The following is a 17,346-nucleotide window of genomic DNA, read 5'->3' on the forward strand; positions in this document are numbered from 1 at the left end:
AAGCACCTCTCAACCTGCACCAACAGCACTTAGGTGCCTCCCCTGGCCTAGGAGGTGCTGAGGCACAAGTCACCTCACAGGCAGCACCCAAGCCAGCTGCCTGCAGCTTGCCCAGCAGCTCCTGAGGATAAAGGGACCTCACAAGCACACACCCTCCCCATGAGCCTGCTGCTGACCTCTCAGGTACTCAGGCAGAAGGGACCTCCAAGGCCACACTGAAGCTAGTAACAGGTTTCTTGCTGATCAGGAGAATACACAGAGGGGACATCCCAAGAACCTGCACCAGCCAAGAGCCTGCTGGGCACAGCCTCTTCTCTACAGGAAGGTGCTCTGCCAAAGGATCTGTCACAGGGGGAGCTGGGAACCTCCACTGGTTCTTCAGGCATGAGAAACATCTCTGGGCCAGCCTGTATTCCACAAAAACACAGGCACTGAGGCGGGCTTCTCCAATGCCCTTCACAGAGGAGACCCTCACCTGGGTCACCCTCATGTACGTTGATGTCACTGTCATCACTCCTTTCATGACACTCCTCTGCAAACAGCTGTCACCTCCTGGCAAGACTCTCTCCAGGTCATGCGACATCTCCACTCTGTCACCCTGGGCACAAATCCCAAAAGGGAACAATTGCACTTGCATTTCCTTTACCATCGAGTCCTAGCTGTGAGCCACTTGTTCTGCAGCACCTACACAATGACAGCAGGACACCACTTCCATTTGTAGGGCCTCGGTAAAGAGACCAGGCCAGGGAGCAGCTGCACTGGAAAGGGTTTCTGACACTGTCAGATCAACACTGCACTGCACCAGGCATCGACCTAATGCCAGACCTCAGCTGTGGCAGCTAGTCTGCAAACACACTGTCTCTGCCCCACAGAGCTGGCCCTGCTGCTAGATACAACCAAGTGCCAGCAAGAAGAGATGGACGCAGGACACTCACCACTTGCACACTCCCCAGGCACTGCTCTGCTCGCTGCCTTCCCTTGGCTCCTCAACCCACACACACAGGGAAGCTCTTGTGGTGACACCAGGAGGTGGCCAAGGCACCCCAGGCTCACAAGGCAGGTGCAAATGATGAGCACAAGACCAGGGACAGAGCTGGCTCCTTGGGTGATGCTGCCCTTTTCAGAGGGAAGCAGCCTGCTTTCTTTGGGCAGAGCAGGCTGCAGCTTTCCACCCCCATCCCCTCAGGAACCTCCAGCTAGGGATGGAGGGGATTTTGTTTAGTAATACAAAAGTTACAGATACACTGTAGAAACATTGGAAAGTCCTGAAGGCTTTCTGAGGCCAAAGTAACCTCGGTTCCTTTCCTTCAGTTCCTTGGACAAGGAGCCCCTGTGAAGGCAAAAAGGGTGCAGAGGCTTTGACATGAGGCCCAAGCAAGGAGACAGCCCCACACTGGAGGTCTGCTGAAATGCCAGCTGTCCTGGCTGTGCAGGCTCTGCAGCAGCAGTCCAGGCTCCACAGCTGGGTTCACAGAGCACTGAGGGCTGGGTGCCATGGGCAACCTGGCCCTGGGCACATCTTCAGTCCTCACAGAGCCAGGAGCCCAAGAGCTCTGAGACTTCCTCACTTCAAGCTAAGCAGGCTTTGAGGCATGCACACAAAGGCACTCAAGAGATGCTGGCATGTATTATAAGGGTCTTTGACTTGTCCTGTATGGCACCACAACCTTCTAGGAAAAGGAGGGGGCACAATAGCATTTGCTGAGTGGGCCGGCAGTAACAGCATTTGTGGGACGTGGAATTAGCAGCACAGCAGATGTAGCAGGAGGTGAACCCACACCTCAAGGCACCCATGGAAGCCAGGCGCATATATGGAAACCTTAACATCCATACGTAGCCTCATCTCATTCACATGCAGCTGCTTTCTCAGAGGGCTCACAATGTTGGCAGAGATGTTGACAGGTCCAGGGACACACATTGGCATCCTGCCTCCATCCTCAGGGGTTCTAGCACTGCACTGGGAACCTACATGTGTGGAGCAACCTAGAAAGAAAGAAAGAATCAGTGTTACTGTCAGTTCTGCTGGCGTTGCAGAGTCACAACAGTCAGGGGCAAATGTCTCTCCTCTCTGCTGAGCTGTAGTTGTGAGAGCACAGCCAGCAGGGCCACTGAGACGTCCTAGCTTTCTTTTCGGCCCAGGGAAGACCATGTCTGTATACCAGCTCCCATTTGGGCTCTCCAGTTCTGCAGAGGCACTAACACACAGGAGGGAATCCAGCACAGGGACACCAACATGGTCCAGCCTGGACCATGGGGCATACGAGAGGCTGGGAGAGCTGGGTTTGTTCAGCCTAGGCAACAGAAGGCCAAGGAGGAGCTTCATGCTGTGCACAGCTACCTGATGGAGGGCACAGAAAAGGTGGAGCCAGATTTTCTTGGAAGTGCACACTAATAGCAGGAGAGGCAACAGGGACAAATTGGACAATGGGAAATTCTTCTTAGATGTTAAGAAAAAGCCTTTTTCTCCATGAAGGTGGCCAAACTGTGGCACAGGGATCCAGAGAGCTTCTCAGATCTCCATCCTCAGAGATAATCAAACCTTCACTGGAAAAGGCCCCAAGATACCTCCTCTCCTAGGACCTGCCTTGAGCAGGGCATTGGATCCCCACCTCCAGATGTCTCCCCCATTGCAGGCTCAAGGAATATGCTCTTCTGAGACTCTTGCCAAAGGGACCAGAGGGTTTTGGAACTGTTGCCTCCACCGCTGACCAAGGACAGGTGTCTCAGAGCCACCCATCACCCTGAGAGGCCTGACTTCTGGTGAGGTGGCATCTGCCCTGTCTGCAAGGGTCTGGGGAGGCACAAAGTGGAGAAATGGCTCTGACTGCTTGGACTAACTACCCATCTCTCAGACGGGTCAGAATGAATTAGGGTGTGAGATGGGAAGATGCAATGAGGGTCCAGCTTCAACAGAAAGCCTTCAAGGAGTCAGAAGAGAACTTTCTCCAGCAGAGTCAGTACAATCCCAAAGACTCAGGGAAGCATCAAGAGCTTCAAAAACTGCAAGCCTGAACCTCAGAGCACAGAAGGCAGCAAACTGTGAGCATCCCTGGCTCGCACCAGGATGCTCCATGGTGGGAACACGGTCACCAATGGTCCCCACCCCAGGTCTCCCAGGAGAACACTGTAATGGCAGGCTGGGCCCTGGGAGCACAGCACTGCCCTCTCCAGACACCTCTGCCCGTGATGAGCACCAAGACATGGGGACCACCACCCGTCCCAACCACAGGCCACCCCACCACTGTGACACCTCGCATCCCCCACCCCTCACCTCACAGAGGGTTCCCAGCCAACATGCGCCTCTGCAGCAGGGACACACAGGGCACAGCACCACACATGGCAGCAGCCAGGGCACCCCCAGGGCCCCAAAACACACACAGACCAACTCTCCAGCTCTTTCATTCCCTTCCAGTCCTCCAAGGCCTTGCAACAGGCCCTTCCTCTCAACAGCCAGGCACAGCCCTGCACTGCTCACTTCCCACCTCCAGCAAGCAGAGAGCAAGTGCTCTCCCAGGGGCTCAGCAGGCCAGCTCCTGCCTCTTGCTCACCCAAGGGGCCTCCCTACTGAGGTGCCCTTGAGGCCTCCAATGCAGGAGGCCTGGTCTCTTTGGCACCACTCACACTCTCACAGGGCTGGTGCAGGGGGCTCACAAATGACCATGTGGTGACACACAGACACACTGCCCAGCACACACAGAGCCAGGGCACCAGTCCTGGACAAGCAGGCTTCCAACCAGGAAAATGGCACAAGGCTTCCACTGCTCTCAAGCATTTGCATTCCACTGTCTCAGCAAGGGCTGGGATTTCTCTCCCAAGAAAAGCCTGGAGCCAAGCCAGCAGGTTTCAGCAGTGCACGTGACACATGGAAAAGGCAGTTGAGGCCCTGCCTCCAAGGGCTCACGTGTCATGGCACAGGGAGAGTCTGAGAGCACCAACACAGTCACCCACTGAAGGAGCTGGGGGTGTGGGAGAGCCAGGTTTCTTTGTCCTCAGGCTTGGTACAAGGAGCTCTCCTCTAAACCAGCCCCAGGGGCAGGCTGGCGGAAGGACCACTTCTCTTTCTTCTCTTAGTAAGCAACTGACCTCCAGTGCTCCACTCATTGGCACCTGGACTTTGCAGGGCTGGATTGAGACAATCCCACCAGGGCCTCAGCTGGACAAGCTGGAAAACAAAAGTGGTCACAAGGCAAAAGCTCTAGGACTCTCCCCTCAAAAAAGGAGGAGAACCTCTAAAAGCACTCATCTGTAAAAAGCCAAGGGAAAGTGCTTCCAGCACACAGGGTCCACAATGCCAGCCCAAAAGCAGGCAGCCTCCTTGGAGGATGACTGTGCTCACCACCACTCCCTTGGCTCCAGCTGCTCGCAGCAATGCATCTAGGGCTAAGTGGGGCTCCTCACATCCACCCAAAGCTCAGGAAAAAAAACAGCCACTTGCCCGTGGCAGCAATGGCAGCACCCGATGACACCACACCTAGCACACTCATGCCTGCATGTGGGCTCCTCTCTTTTTTCCCTGCTGCAGCACAGGAAGGTCACACTAGAGCAGGACAGTGGAGGAACTCGCAGAGACTGCAACTGGAAGGAAGAGAGACCTGAGCTGTGCGTCCCTTGCAGGGCACTCTGGCTTGGCTTGCCTTCTCAAAGGGACTGCTTGTCTAAAGAGACATATGAAGGCATAAGCCCCTTGACAGTCATCTGCCAAGAACCATCTTGCCTGTCTCCAAAGACCACCTCTCCACAAGGCCTTCACTCATCCAAAGAGCTGCCAGCATGCTAACAGCCAGCAGGCAGCGAGCATCTCCCACCGCCTCCTCCTTCCTCAGCAAACACTGCTGCAGGGTAAAGCTCTCATTACAGAAAGCACACAAGAGGGAAGGAGGGAAAAAGCAGGCTTGGTTCCCATCTCAGAGGGACCAGAACCACTGCCTGGCCTTTAGGCAGCATCCTGTGTAGGGAACGGCGATCGGAAGATCTCGCGATGGCACGGAAAGAGGAAGGAAGAGGAAGGATATGACGTAGAGATAGCAGTATGCTTGTAGGTACATAAGCGAATACATGCGTACAATAAACGCCATTTGCAGCATCCTCATATTGGTGTCAGTGCTCATTGGCCCAGAGGCTGGGGGAGCCTCCGTGCCGTCTCAGGCGAACGGGAGAGTGTCGCATCAGAAGGCGACAAGTGGTGACCCCGACGTGATAGCTGAGACGGCGGACCGCAGGCGGTCGAGAGGATCCGGATCATGGACGCGGTAGTTAAGGTTGTACGCGTGGGTGCCCGGGAATGGGGGCTCTCTATGAGAGCGGATGCAGTTGCGAACTGCGTCGGGCGGCTCCTGAAAGATGGAGCGATAGTTAGAACAGGGGACATTTTTTCCCCTTCTAACTGGGAGAAGTGCACTCGAGCACTTGCTCAGAGAGCTATGGCCACTAAGAAGGCCGCAGAGCTTAAGACGTGGGGAGATATAACGATCATTTTAGAAAGGACTAGGGAGGAGCTTGAGACCTGGCAGGCTGCCCGCGCGGCGCTACACATGTCCGCGGAAATGGCAACACAGACAGCAGCGAACGCAGAGGAGCGAACGGAGGCGATAGAGAGAGAGACGATAGTAGGGGATGAAGTGAAAACGGAGAGTGTGGAAACCGACATAAAGGAGGAGGCGGTTAATCAAGAACCAGAGCGGGGAGAGGGGGAGGCAAAAACTCCAGAGGCTTACCCAATAACGCCCTCTTCTCCGCCTCCGCCGCGGTATCCGTGGAAAGAGATGAGGGCGATGGAAGGGGGAGAACTAGGAGAACCAGGAGACCTTTGTGGAGACCGAGATATGAAAAAGCCGGTGGCGGGTAGAGGAAAAGAAAGCAAGGTGAAAGTGGAGGAGGCAGAAGAAAAGGAAAGACCAATTATAGTGGATGATCCCCGAGACTGGCTACCGGGGGCCATGATTCGGGTGCAGTGGGAGGACGAAAGAAGAGAAGAAGCAGGGGAAAGACCAGAAGCAGGGGAAAGACCGAGGGTGCCGCACCCGGGAAAAGATGGCGCTGGCCGAGAGAGGAGTGGGCGTCGACCAGCATTGCGGAAGGAGGAGACTGAAGACTCAGGTGCAGCAACTAGGGCGGAGTTCCCCCGCCGCAGTCAGAGGCGAAAGAAAAAAAAAAAAAAAAGGAGGAGGAAAGTCACAAGAGATATGGAGCAGATGTTTATGCTGCTTACAGCTCTGGAAGAAGAAACAGCTAAACAAAGAGGGCTATCAGAGGCAATAGCTAAACAAAGAGGGCTATCAGAGGCAGCAGCTAAACAAAGAGGGCTATCAGAGGCAGCAGGTTCCACCCAAGCGGGAGGGGGAAAAGAAATTCCCCTAACAGACTGGAAACTGATAGCGACGGAATGTGCCCTGAGTGGCCTCAAGTTTCGTGCGCCAATAGGGGCCTTCCCAGTACGAGTTGCCCCGGGGGGGGGGGGGGGGGCAGTGGAATGGATGCCCCTTGACCCAAAGACGGTACAACAGCTATTGAAAGCAGTGCAAGAACAGGGCCTGCGACACCCGGTGACACAGACGTTGCTGGATGCGGCGCACGCAGGAGGCCTAATACCGTGGGATTGTCGCGCGACTGGTTTTATCGCCCACGATGGTCCTTATGTGGAAAGAAGCGTGGACCTCGCGCTTGCAGCATGCGTTGATGGCCGCGCAGGCAGACCCGCAGAACCCACTGGGCCAATCCACCCTAGCACGGTTAAGAGGAAATGATGCGGCCATGGCTACACCCCAGCAGCAGGCGGCGGGCCTGAGACCTCGGGAGATACTGGTGGCAACAGAAGCATCTCGAAAGGCCTTTGATGATATTGGGCCACTGGTGCAGCAGGCAGACCCATGGACGACTGTGAAGCAGAGAGTGGGAGAGCCGTTTGACAAGTTTTGTGACAGGCTACAGGCAGCAGTAGAACTTGCATCTTTACCAGACGCTGCAAAAGGAGCGGTGATGTTGGAATGTATCAAACAGCAGGGCAACGAGTTGACAAAAGAAATCCTAAGAACAGCGCCTAAGGGAGCAAGTCTAGGGCAGACGATCAAGTACGTATTAGAACACCGGGACAAGACCACAGCCCTACAAATTGCTGCAGCAGTTATGGCAATGCCGGAGGTTAGAGCTAGAGGAGGTCCAAAAGGAGGCCCATGCTTTGGCTGCGGGCAAATGGGCCATTTGAGAGCACAGTGCACGAATAAGGGAAGTTACGCGCGCCCAACAGGGGGTATGGGGAGCCTTACATGCTGGGCCTGTGGAAAACCAGGACACAGAGCACGAGATTGTCGGCGGTCGGGAAACGAGAAGCGGGGAGGGCAACTAGGGGGCCACCCCTCCCCGGTGAGCCGGCCTCAAGTAGCCCCCGTCAACAACAACACACCGCTGATGGACAGCTCCAGCGACCAAACTCCGAAGGGAAACCCCGCGTGGCCCTGGTCTTAGGGTGTGAGAAGAGACCCCGAGTGAAAGCGCATCTGATAGGCCCACCAGGGGCGGGTCCTCCTAGCATCCCCTTAATAATGATGCTAGATACGGGGGCAGATGTTACATGTGTGCCCTCGTGGTTGTGGCCATCGAGTTGGCCAGCAAAAGTGGCAAGCTCGTTAGATGGAGTGGGAGGCAGGGCGGAGGCTATGATTTCTGAAACCGATATCACAATTGTATTGGAGGACCCGGATAGGCCTGCTCAGATCATCCATGTGCGGCCGTACATAACTGCCATAGAGGAACCATTGTTAGGGCGAGATGCCTTATTGCAAAGCGGCTTTCACCTGACAAATTTAGGGTAAGGGCCACTGCCTACCTCCTCGGGGCTCATTTCGCTGTCCCGCTGACATGGTGCTCCAATGAGCCTGTGTGGGTAGAGCAGTGGCCATTGACAGGGGACAAATTGGCGGCTGCCCGACAAATAGTAAGTAGAGAATTAGAGCAGGGACACCTGGAAGAAAGCCACAGTCCCTGGAACACTCCTATATTTGTGATACACAAAAAGGACAAGTCTAAATTTCGATTACTGCACGACCTACGAGCGGTAAATCAGCAGATGGAAGCGATGGGTGCCCTCCAGCCGGGGTTGCCACTACCATCAGCAATACCAAAGAATTGGCCAGTGGTGGTGATGGATATCCAAGATTGCTTTTTCTCTATACCATTAGCCCCTCAGGACAAAGCTCGATTTGCCTTCACACTGCCCTCAGAGAATCTGCAGGAGCCAGCAGCGCGATATCAACGGACCGTCCTCCCGCAGGGCATAAAAAATTCACTATTTTCGATTTGTCAGGCGGCAGTAGCTAAGGTATTGCAGCTGGTAAGAGCGCAGCTCCCGCGCGCGCTTATCATCCATTACATGGACGACCTCCTAATAGCTGCAGAGACCCAGCAAGAAACCGATCAGGCAGAACAGGCAGTAATTAACTGCCTAAATGAAGCGGGATTGTACGTCCAGAAAGCAAAGACGCAAAGGGGAGAATCTGTCGACTATCTGGGAACCACCATCCTCCCCAGAGCTGTGGTCCCACAGCCGATAAAGCTCAATAGAGAGATACGGACACTGCATGATGTACAGCAATTGGTTGGAGCTCTCCAATGGCTGCGAGGGCTGATAGGTATTCCCAAGGAGTGGATGGAGCCACTGTTCGAGTTGCTCAAGGGCCGCAAACCATGGGAACCGAGGCAGATGACACCGAACGCGTTAGAAGCCCTCCGAAAAATAGAAGATCTCATGGCAAGGGGCGGAGTAACGAGATACAACCCGGCCAGACCTATCAATCTGTACGTGGCAGTTACAAGAACAGGAGCCATAGGCGTTCTAGGACAAGGGACACCGGAGCGTCCGGAAGTCGTATGGTGGATAGTGTCAAACCAAATAAGTACGGCATACGTCACAATCGTAACAGCGTTGGCACAGATGATACAGAAGGGACGAACCGCCACCGTTCGGCACTTCGCGAAGGAGCCTGAGTCCATTTACCTGCTGGTAAAAAGGAGTCCATGGGACAGCATGGTCCAGAAACAAGATAGTATAGCAATAGCTTTAGAAGGATTCCCAGGAACAATCAGATTATCGCCTGTGCTGGAGATGTATACACACCTCTCCGTCCTTCGGCCCTATCTGAAAGCCCGAGTGCTACAGCGACCTGCACCAGGGCGCACAGTGTTCACCGACGCATCATCGGTGACCAGGGCAGCAGTCGTTGTGTGGCAAGATCAGAAGGCCCAATGGCACCGAGTGAAGATCAGCGAGTCGGACAGTAGCGTACAGCATCTAGAGGCCCGAGCTGTGGCGCAGGCATTGCAAATGTGGCCAGAAGAGCATTTGAATGTAGTGACAGACTCCATGTTCGTCTTTAAATTGTTACACAACATGTCATACCCTGGATGGGCCGGATCGCCCATTGCGCTAATGCTAGAAGAAGCCCTACAACAGTGGCGGGCCACTGCCTCTGTTATTCATGTTCGGAGTCATGAGGCAATCCAAGGAGTGTACCAAGAAGGCAACAATAAAGCCGATCAAGCGGCCAAAGGTGTGTGGACAGTCGCAGAAGCAAGGCAGGTGCACGACCTTCTCCATGTTGGTGCAAAAGCACTGGCAAAAAGCTGCAACATCCCCCTCACCACGGCTCGTGAAGTGGTTGCGGCTTGCCCGTATTGCCAAAAAACCCCCCTGTGGGGCGCCGGCATCAACCCCAGGGGGCTGAAAGGAAACCAAATATGGCAAACGGACTTCACAATGTGCCAGCGACTTCGACCACGGCCCTGGCTGGCTGTCACAGTGGACACACACAGCGGTATCATCGTGGCGACCCAACATAAACGAGTCACAGCGCGGGCGGCACAGTTGCATTGGCACACGGCAATGGCCTGGCTGGGTGCCCCAGAAACTATTAAAACAGACAACGGCACGTGTTTCACAGCGCAAAGCACGAGAGAATGGGCCGTACGGTGGGGAATTAAGCTAGTGCACGGTATTGCCTATAATAGCACAGGTCAGGCCATTGTCGAGCGAGCAAACCGCACTTTAAAGCAAAGGATTGAGATTCTTGGGGAGGGGGAAGGATATACACAAAGAATCCCCTCGCACAAACAATCAGAAATAATTATGCGCGCCTTATTCGGTCTGAATCAGTTCATCAGGGGGGAGGAGAACAAGACGCCAGCGGAAAAGCATTGGGCGGTCCGAGCGATGCACGAGGGACCAGACGTAAAGGTCCGAATCCCGGAAAAAGGGGAATGGGAAGAGGGGTGGCAGCTGGTAACCCAAGGACGAGGGTATGCAGCGGTCAGGCGGGGAGAAATGGTAAGATGGGTCCCTATGAAGTGGGTGCGCCCAGACCTCAGGGCAAGGACAAGACAGGAAGCAGAGAGTCAGGTGAATTAATGAATGTCTGAGTTTTATTGCAGGGGAGGACCACCCTGAAAAGCCGATGATCCCTTCTAGCAGCAAAGACAACAGACAGGAGAAGAACAGATGAGAAAAGGCGCGTGAAACCACAAGAAGAACGCGTAACCAGAAAACCCGAGAAGATGGCAGGGGGAGCAACCCAAGTAGCTCTCCTCGTAGCGATGCTGGGACTGGGACTCCAAGGGGTGAAAGGCGAACCAATGTTAGCGAAATGGGGTAGTAACAATCTATGGCTCACCTGACAAACCGGACAGGAAATAAGCAATTTTGCCTGACGTTGGCGGGTGCGGGGCAGCCCTTTTAAGACATGCTTAATAGGGGTCCCATTGAATTTGACCGTAGACCTACCAAAGCTGAGAGAGCATTGACACGCTGAATGCGTCATTGCCCTGGGACCCGCAAGAGCTTGACCTTCTGGGTTCAGTAGTGCTAATTGGCTTGGGCTAGGACCATGGGCCAGGCAATTACTAATAGAAGAGTTGCACCTGCTGCTGATGCTCGTGCTAGGCATATTAGCATGTAGACTAGTGTTTAGATGCTTGGTAAGACAACTGCTAGAAAAGGGGTGGTCCCACCCACACCCACACTATGAACGCTTAACCCGCGACACGGCAATTTAAAGCAAATAGCATAGTCAAAGCATGGGGAGGGGGAGATGTAGGGAACGGCGATCGGAAGATCTCGCGATGGCACGGAAAGAGGAAGGAAGAGGAAGGATATGACGTAGAGATAGCAGTATGCTTGTAGGTACATAAGCGAATACATGCGTACAATAAACGCCATTTGCAGCATCCTCATATTGGTGTCAGTGCTCATTGGCCCGGAGGCAGGGGGAGCCTCCGTGCCGTCTCAGGCGAACGGGAGATTGTCGCATCAGAAGGCGACAATCCTGCCTGCACATCCTGCACAGACGGCAGCGTGCTCCCAGATTCCCTTGGTCACGCCACCAGGGTGGCCTGGGCCCTGCGAGCCAAGTCACCTCCTCACCTTGCAGTGCTCCCCAGCCTGGCGGCACTCCCCACGCACAGCACTGCTCTCTCCAGACACCTCCTCCCACACAGAGCAGCACCAAGACACTGGGGCCACCGCCCATCCCCATGACAGGAGACCCCACCACTGTGACACCCCGCACCCCCACCCCTCCCCTCACAGAGGGTTCCCAGCCAACACGTGCCTCTGTTTCAGGTACACACAGGACACAGCACCACATGTGGCAGCAGACAGGGCACCCCCAAGGGACCCAAAACACACACACACCAACTCTCCAGCCCTTCCATCCCCTTCCAGTCCTCCAAGGCCTTGCAACAGGCCCTTCCTCTCAACAGCCAGGCACAGCCCTGCACTGCTCACTTCCCACCTCCAGCAATCAAAGGACAGAGATATCCTTCAGATCTGGGAGAAAAATCTCACAAGCCCACTGGCATTTGGATGTGGCAGAATTTTCTGCAGCACACAGACACTGGAAATCAGATTACCGATCTCACTGCTCACACCAGCACTGCATTCATTTAGCAGCATAAACATTCTAGCTGGACTCCTTGGTCCATCAGCAGCAGGCTGTAAGCCTGTACTTAGCAAGAAGTACAAAGCCAAACTCCATGTCTACATTTACCAGAGAACATCATCCACATTATAAATGTAGCACTACTAATTCACAATGATGGAGTGGAATAGGATTTGTATCAGATGGTGTGGAGTATTACTGTCTACTTCTGCTTGATTTATTAGTTGCATCTGTATATTGCTGTAGAGGTGTCAGTCCCTCCTCCCGGCACACTCACCAAACCCAGAAGTGACCTCACCACCAACATCCAAGCCATGGGCCTTCTCCTGGCCTAGCAGCTGCTCTGTTAGAGTGAGCTCACAAGTCCATACCTCCACCAGGTGCCTGCTGATGGCCTATGGGCTTCAGAGGAAGCGGTTTCCATGAAATAACATCCCCTGCCATGAACATGCTGCTGCCCTACCAGGTACTCTGACCCAGAAAACCTCACAATCGGCTTCCAAATCCATCTGACTGCTGCTGGCCTATCAGGGACTCAGACACAAGTGACCCCACAAGCAAATGCCCAAGCCGTTAGCCAAGTGCTAGCCTTGCAGAGACAAGTGACCTCACAGCGACTCTCCCAGCAATGTGCCTCCACACAGTCTGTCAGGCACTGAGACAGAGCTGAGCTCACAAACATCTCTCCACCACGTGCCTGCTGCTGGCCTCCCTGCTGCTCTGGAGGAAAGGACCTCAAAGTCAGTTCCCAGCAAGGGGCCTGCTACTGGCCTATCACATACCAAGAGAAGCTGACCTCACCAGCACATTCCCCACTTCACAGCCTGCTGCTGGCCTATCAGCTTCTCACCCAGAAGGCACCTCACAGGCACCTTTACAGCCAGGCGCCTGCTGCAGCCCCAGAGGCTGCTGGGACAGGAGGGACCTCCGAGTCAGTTCCCAGGCAGGGGCCAGCTGCTGGCCTGCCAGCTGCTCTGTCTGCAGTGACCTCACAAGGGACTTCCCAGGCAGGGGCCTGCTGCTGGCCTATCAGGGACTCAGAAGGAGATGACCTCACAGTCACCTTCACAGCCATGTGCCTGTCACTGGCCTATGAGCCTCTGAGACAGCAGTTATGTCACCATAACTTCCCCAGCCCTGAGCCAAATCCTGCTTATCAGCTGCTCAGGCAGAAGTGAGCTCCAAAGCACAGAGCCAAGCCACAGGTCTCCTGCTGGCCTGGCAGCTACTGACCAAGAGCTGATTTGACACGGGTGATTTCCTGGCCCAGCTCTCGCAGACAGCCGTGACCTCCCTGCCCACAGCCCGGCTACATGGCCATTGCCACCTGCAGCTCCCCTGCCTCCCCCAAGGCTCAGCCAGCTCCTGAGAAGCTGCACAGACTCACCCCGGGGCCTCACAACAATCACAGTGCAGCAAAACACCCATTACGGACCAGTTACTGCCCCAAGACAACATCAGCTCCTGCCTAGGCAGCACCTACACCTGGCCCCTGAAACTTTGGAACTGGAGAAAGGCCTGCAAGTAATTCTGGGCAACATCTCCTAACAGCAGGATTGCATGGGAGCAGCGACCAAGGAGCTGGAGACAGCAGGGCCTCAGGGCCCAGCCACAGGGAGAAGCCTTCCCGCAACTCCCAAGTCGGTTCCTGCCCCAGTGCTGAACACACCCAGCAAATCCTCCACACCCCCAGGACAACAAGCACTCTCCTGCTTGGGGCCCTGACACTCTGAGACACGGGGAAGGACTGTGGCCAGGGCATCTCAGCGGGTGGAACCAGCAGAGCCAGGATTCAGCAGCTCTGCAGCCTGGCCTGGGAGCAGGGCTAATGGCACCGGCCAGGGCAGCACTGGCCACCCAGCAGCTGCCAAGGCCCTGCAGGAGCCCAGCAGCTCCCAGCACAGAGCTGCTCTGCAAACACCTTCCCGGCTGCTGCCAGGGCCGCAGGGCTGCGGCCCAGCAAGAGGCCCGGAGCAGCCGCAGCGGCTGGGGCCCGGCAGGACCTGCGGGGACAGCCTCTCTGCGAGCCCTGGGAAACGCCCTGTTCAGGACAGAAGTGAGCCTGGGGCAGGGCCTTGGCGAGGCCCCCAGCAGCCTGCTGCACTGCCATTGGCTGACGGAGCCATCAGTTCAACCCAGCCCACCCTCTCCCCCTTGCTGGCCAATCAGAGGGCAGCACTGGGGGCGATGCCATGGCAAAGCTGCAGCCCTGTGTGACCCAGCAGGCAGCCCCTCCCTTCCCCTTCCGCTCCTTCGCCCTCCCCCCCCCCACGGTGGGGTGCTATATTGTGCACAGCAGCCCTGGCGTTCAGCAGCCCTCGCGCTGCGCCCGGCAGGGCTGGGCCGCAACCAGGCAGGGGCTGCTCTGTGTGTGGCCAGGCTGGGCCCCGGTGTGTCGCTCCACAGGGCTGAGGAGTCCATGGGGCAGCCAGGGCCAGAGCAGCTCTGGGGCTGCCGGTGCTGGGCAGCGCAGGTGTGGGGCCGGGAGGGGGTGGGGGAGATGGTCCTGCTGGGCTGCCCCCAGCACTGCCACCCAGAGCTCGGAGAAACAGGCTTGGGGTCAGCAGGGACTTGTGGGGTGGCGATGGCACCCCCACCTCTTCCCAAGCTGCTCCCCCAAACAGGCTGTCTTTTGGGTGCAGAGGTTGGACCCCATTTGCAGGAGGACAGGGGCTGTGGCCATCTGAGGACAAGATCTCTGAGCCCCAAACATGCTCTGCCAAGTTGGAAGCATAAAAGGATCTGGGGGAAAGAAGAGAGGTTGTCCCAAACAAATAGACACTTTGAGGTTATTACAAGGCGAAGGCTTCTTTTCCCATGTGGGCATTTCCAGCAGGCTCTTGAGAACCCCACGGGAGCTGCAGGATACTGCACCTCTAGGACAGAGAAACCCTTTCCTGCCAGAGCCAGATCCCAAAGGGGGACCCACTCCCAGGGAAACCTGGCCATGGATTGACCCCTGCCATGAGCGGATGTAGCCAGCTCCACAGGAGCCTTGGGGCTCAGGGCAGGCCCAGCCCTATGTCTCAGTAGTCCTGGCTGCCACGTTGTCCCCTGAGCCAGACGGGACCCTCAGGCAGGGCTCTTGTGGCAGCCCCTGCCCTGTCCAGCCACCCCCACAGCCCGGGATCCACAGCCATTTTTGCAGTTAACAGTCTCTGTGCGACACCTTGGGAAGGAGCTCCCGAAGCTCTTACCCTAGGTGGAGAGCTGCAGGAGTATTGGGAAGAAGGAACTGCATTCCGGGCTGATGGTCTTGCTCTAGCAGCCCTCCATCTCACTTGCCCCCTTGCCCTTGGCTCTGCTGTCCATCTGGGGAAAAAGGATGCTCTTCACAACTCATAACTCAAAACTCCTCTCCAACCTGCCCCTCTGCCTTTCAGCGAGGGGCCCCAATGTGGCACCGCTGCCTCCTGTCTCCACTCCTTGCCATGGAGCAGCTCCAAAGGGCAGCAGTGGGGAGCATGTGAGCAGTGACCAGCAGTTCCTGGGCCTCCCAGTGAAGTGAGAGCACTGCTGTGGCACCACGGAGACCTCCCTGTGTTGCAGCACATCCCACTGTGACCTCAGCTCGTGTCATCTGGGAGCTCAGTAGGTCACGCATGGAGATGGCACAGCCAGGGAGAGAGCAGAGAGATTTCCCCTCTCTTCACCTTCCTATCTCCAGATGGTGCTAAAGGCTGTGAAATATCTGGGGGGGGGGGGGGGGGGGGCGGGTCCTGGAGAGGTCACTTCTGCAACCCTGCACTGTCAGGTCTCTGCACTGGGCAGAGCTGTGTGGGAAGCTGGGGTTTGGGCATCGTTTTGGCATTTGGCATTTTTCAAAGATGAGATGAAAGTCATGTGGGATGAAAGAGCACAAAGCCCGGCCAGAGCTCAGATGTTTTGGTGAGCTTCAAAACTGATTTCTACTCTGAGTTGCTCTTTTTGTAGAAGCAGGATGTAGGACCATATGGGACAGGATGCAGCCTTTGTCCTTGATGCACCAAAGCAGCCTCTTTGTTTTTAGAAGTCCTCAGCAACGTTTCTCGGTCGGTAGTGCTTAAGATGAAGATCATATGCCAGAAAAGAGCAAACGTGCCCTGAACACACATCATCCGGAGAACTTTATCTGGGACCCTGGTCCCTGCAGGGCTGCCAAGCCATGGGCCAGACCAGGTAGCAGATCTGGGGAAGTTTTCCCATTGCCCTTGAATTTTGCCCAGCTTTCCTTCAGGCTGAACCTGGGGAAAGGCATTTCTCATCTAGCACCTCAGTTGGTCCTTGGGTTGTTCAGCATCACCTCGGGGCAGTGCTTGTCCCCTGGGTATGGTCCTTGGCACCCTGGCTCTCTTTGGGGGGTGTACAGCCCTGAATCCCTGGATCTCCCACAGTTTGGACCCTGGGCTTCTCAGGACATGCCCACACACCGCAGGGCTGCTGCCCAGGCTCTGGTGCAGAGCCTGTAAGGCAGTGCAATGCCTCAGGACCTGCATTTGGGCTCATTCAGGAGTTTGTGAGGTGACCATCTCCCAGCTCTGCAGCTGCTGGAGTTTAAGAGCATCCCTACCACAACTCTTCCTGCTCTTCCTCGTCTCTACACAGTCCTGGGGTGACTCTTGCAGAAGGAAGACCCCAGTCCTGTCCGAGATGGGGTTTTCTGAGTCCCTGTAAAAGGAAGGACTCGTTTCCTTCTTTGGGTTGCTTTCTCAGGCACTGCCCTCTCTGATGCTGTGAGCCCCAGCTCTGCACCCTGGGCTCGCTGCCCTTTCTCTCCCGTCTCCTGTGTGTCTACCCAAAGTCTTCTCTACGCACTGGGACATGGCTTCAAATGACAGAAGCGTTGCTGTAGAGAGCTCACTTGAAGCTGTGACATGTTGTGGAGCTGAAGGCCTGATGGAGGCTAGTCTGGGACGTTGCTGTGGCCCGACACTCCCTCTTGCTCCGTGCCCAAGCACTCAGGAAGGTCCCAGGAAGAACAATGAGTTTGGCATTGGTAGGATGGGTTTTCCCTCAATATGTCCTGAGTCCTGCATGGTTGTTTCTGAGCACCCAGGAAAGTCCCTCTTCTCTAGGACCTGACATCAATGCTTTTCCAGACTTTTGTACAGGAACACAGTCCAGTCTGGGATGTTTTTTTTAACATATCTGGTTGTCCAGCCATTCAGACAATAACATCTTAATTTGGATACACGACTGTTTTTGAAGACCATGTCAAATGCCTTGCTAAGGTCAAGGTAAATGATTTCCAGTGCTCTCCCTCCTCCAGAAGGTCCCAGACTAGCATCAATATTCAAAATATGGCCTTACCATCTGTGCATATGGGAAAGTAAAAACTTGATGTGCCAGCCACTGGCCTTCTCCAGGCCTCTTTCTGGAACAGGACACCTTAACCCCTCTGAGGAAAAGCATGAGCACACTACCAGGTAAGTTTATCCCAGGG

The sequence above is a fragment of the Dromaius novaehollandiae genome, chromosome 30, assembly GCF_036370855.1.
Source record: "Dromaius novaehollandiae isolate bDroNov1 chromosome 30, bDroNov1.hap1, whole genome shotgun sequence".
Taxonomy (NCBI): domain Eukaryota; kingdom Metazoa; phylum Chordata; class Aves; order Casuariiformes; family Dromaiidae; genus Dromaius; species Dromaius novaehollandiae.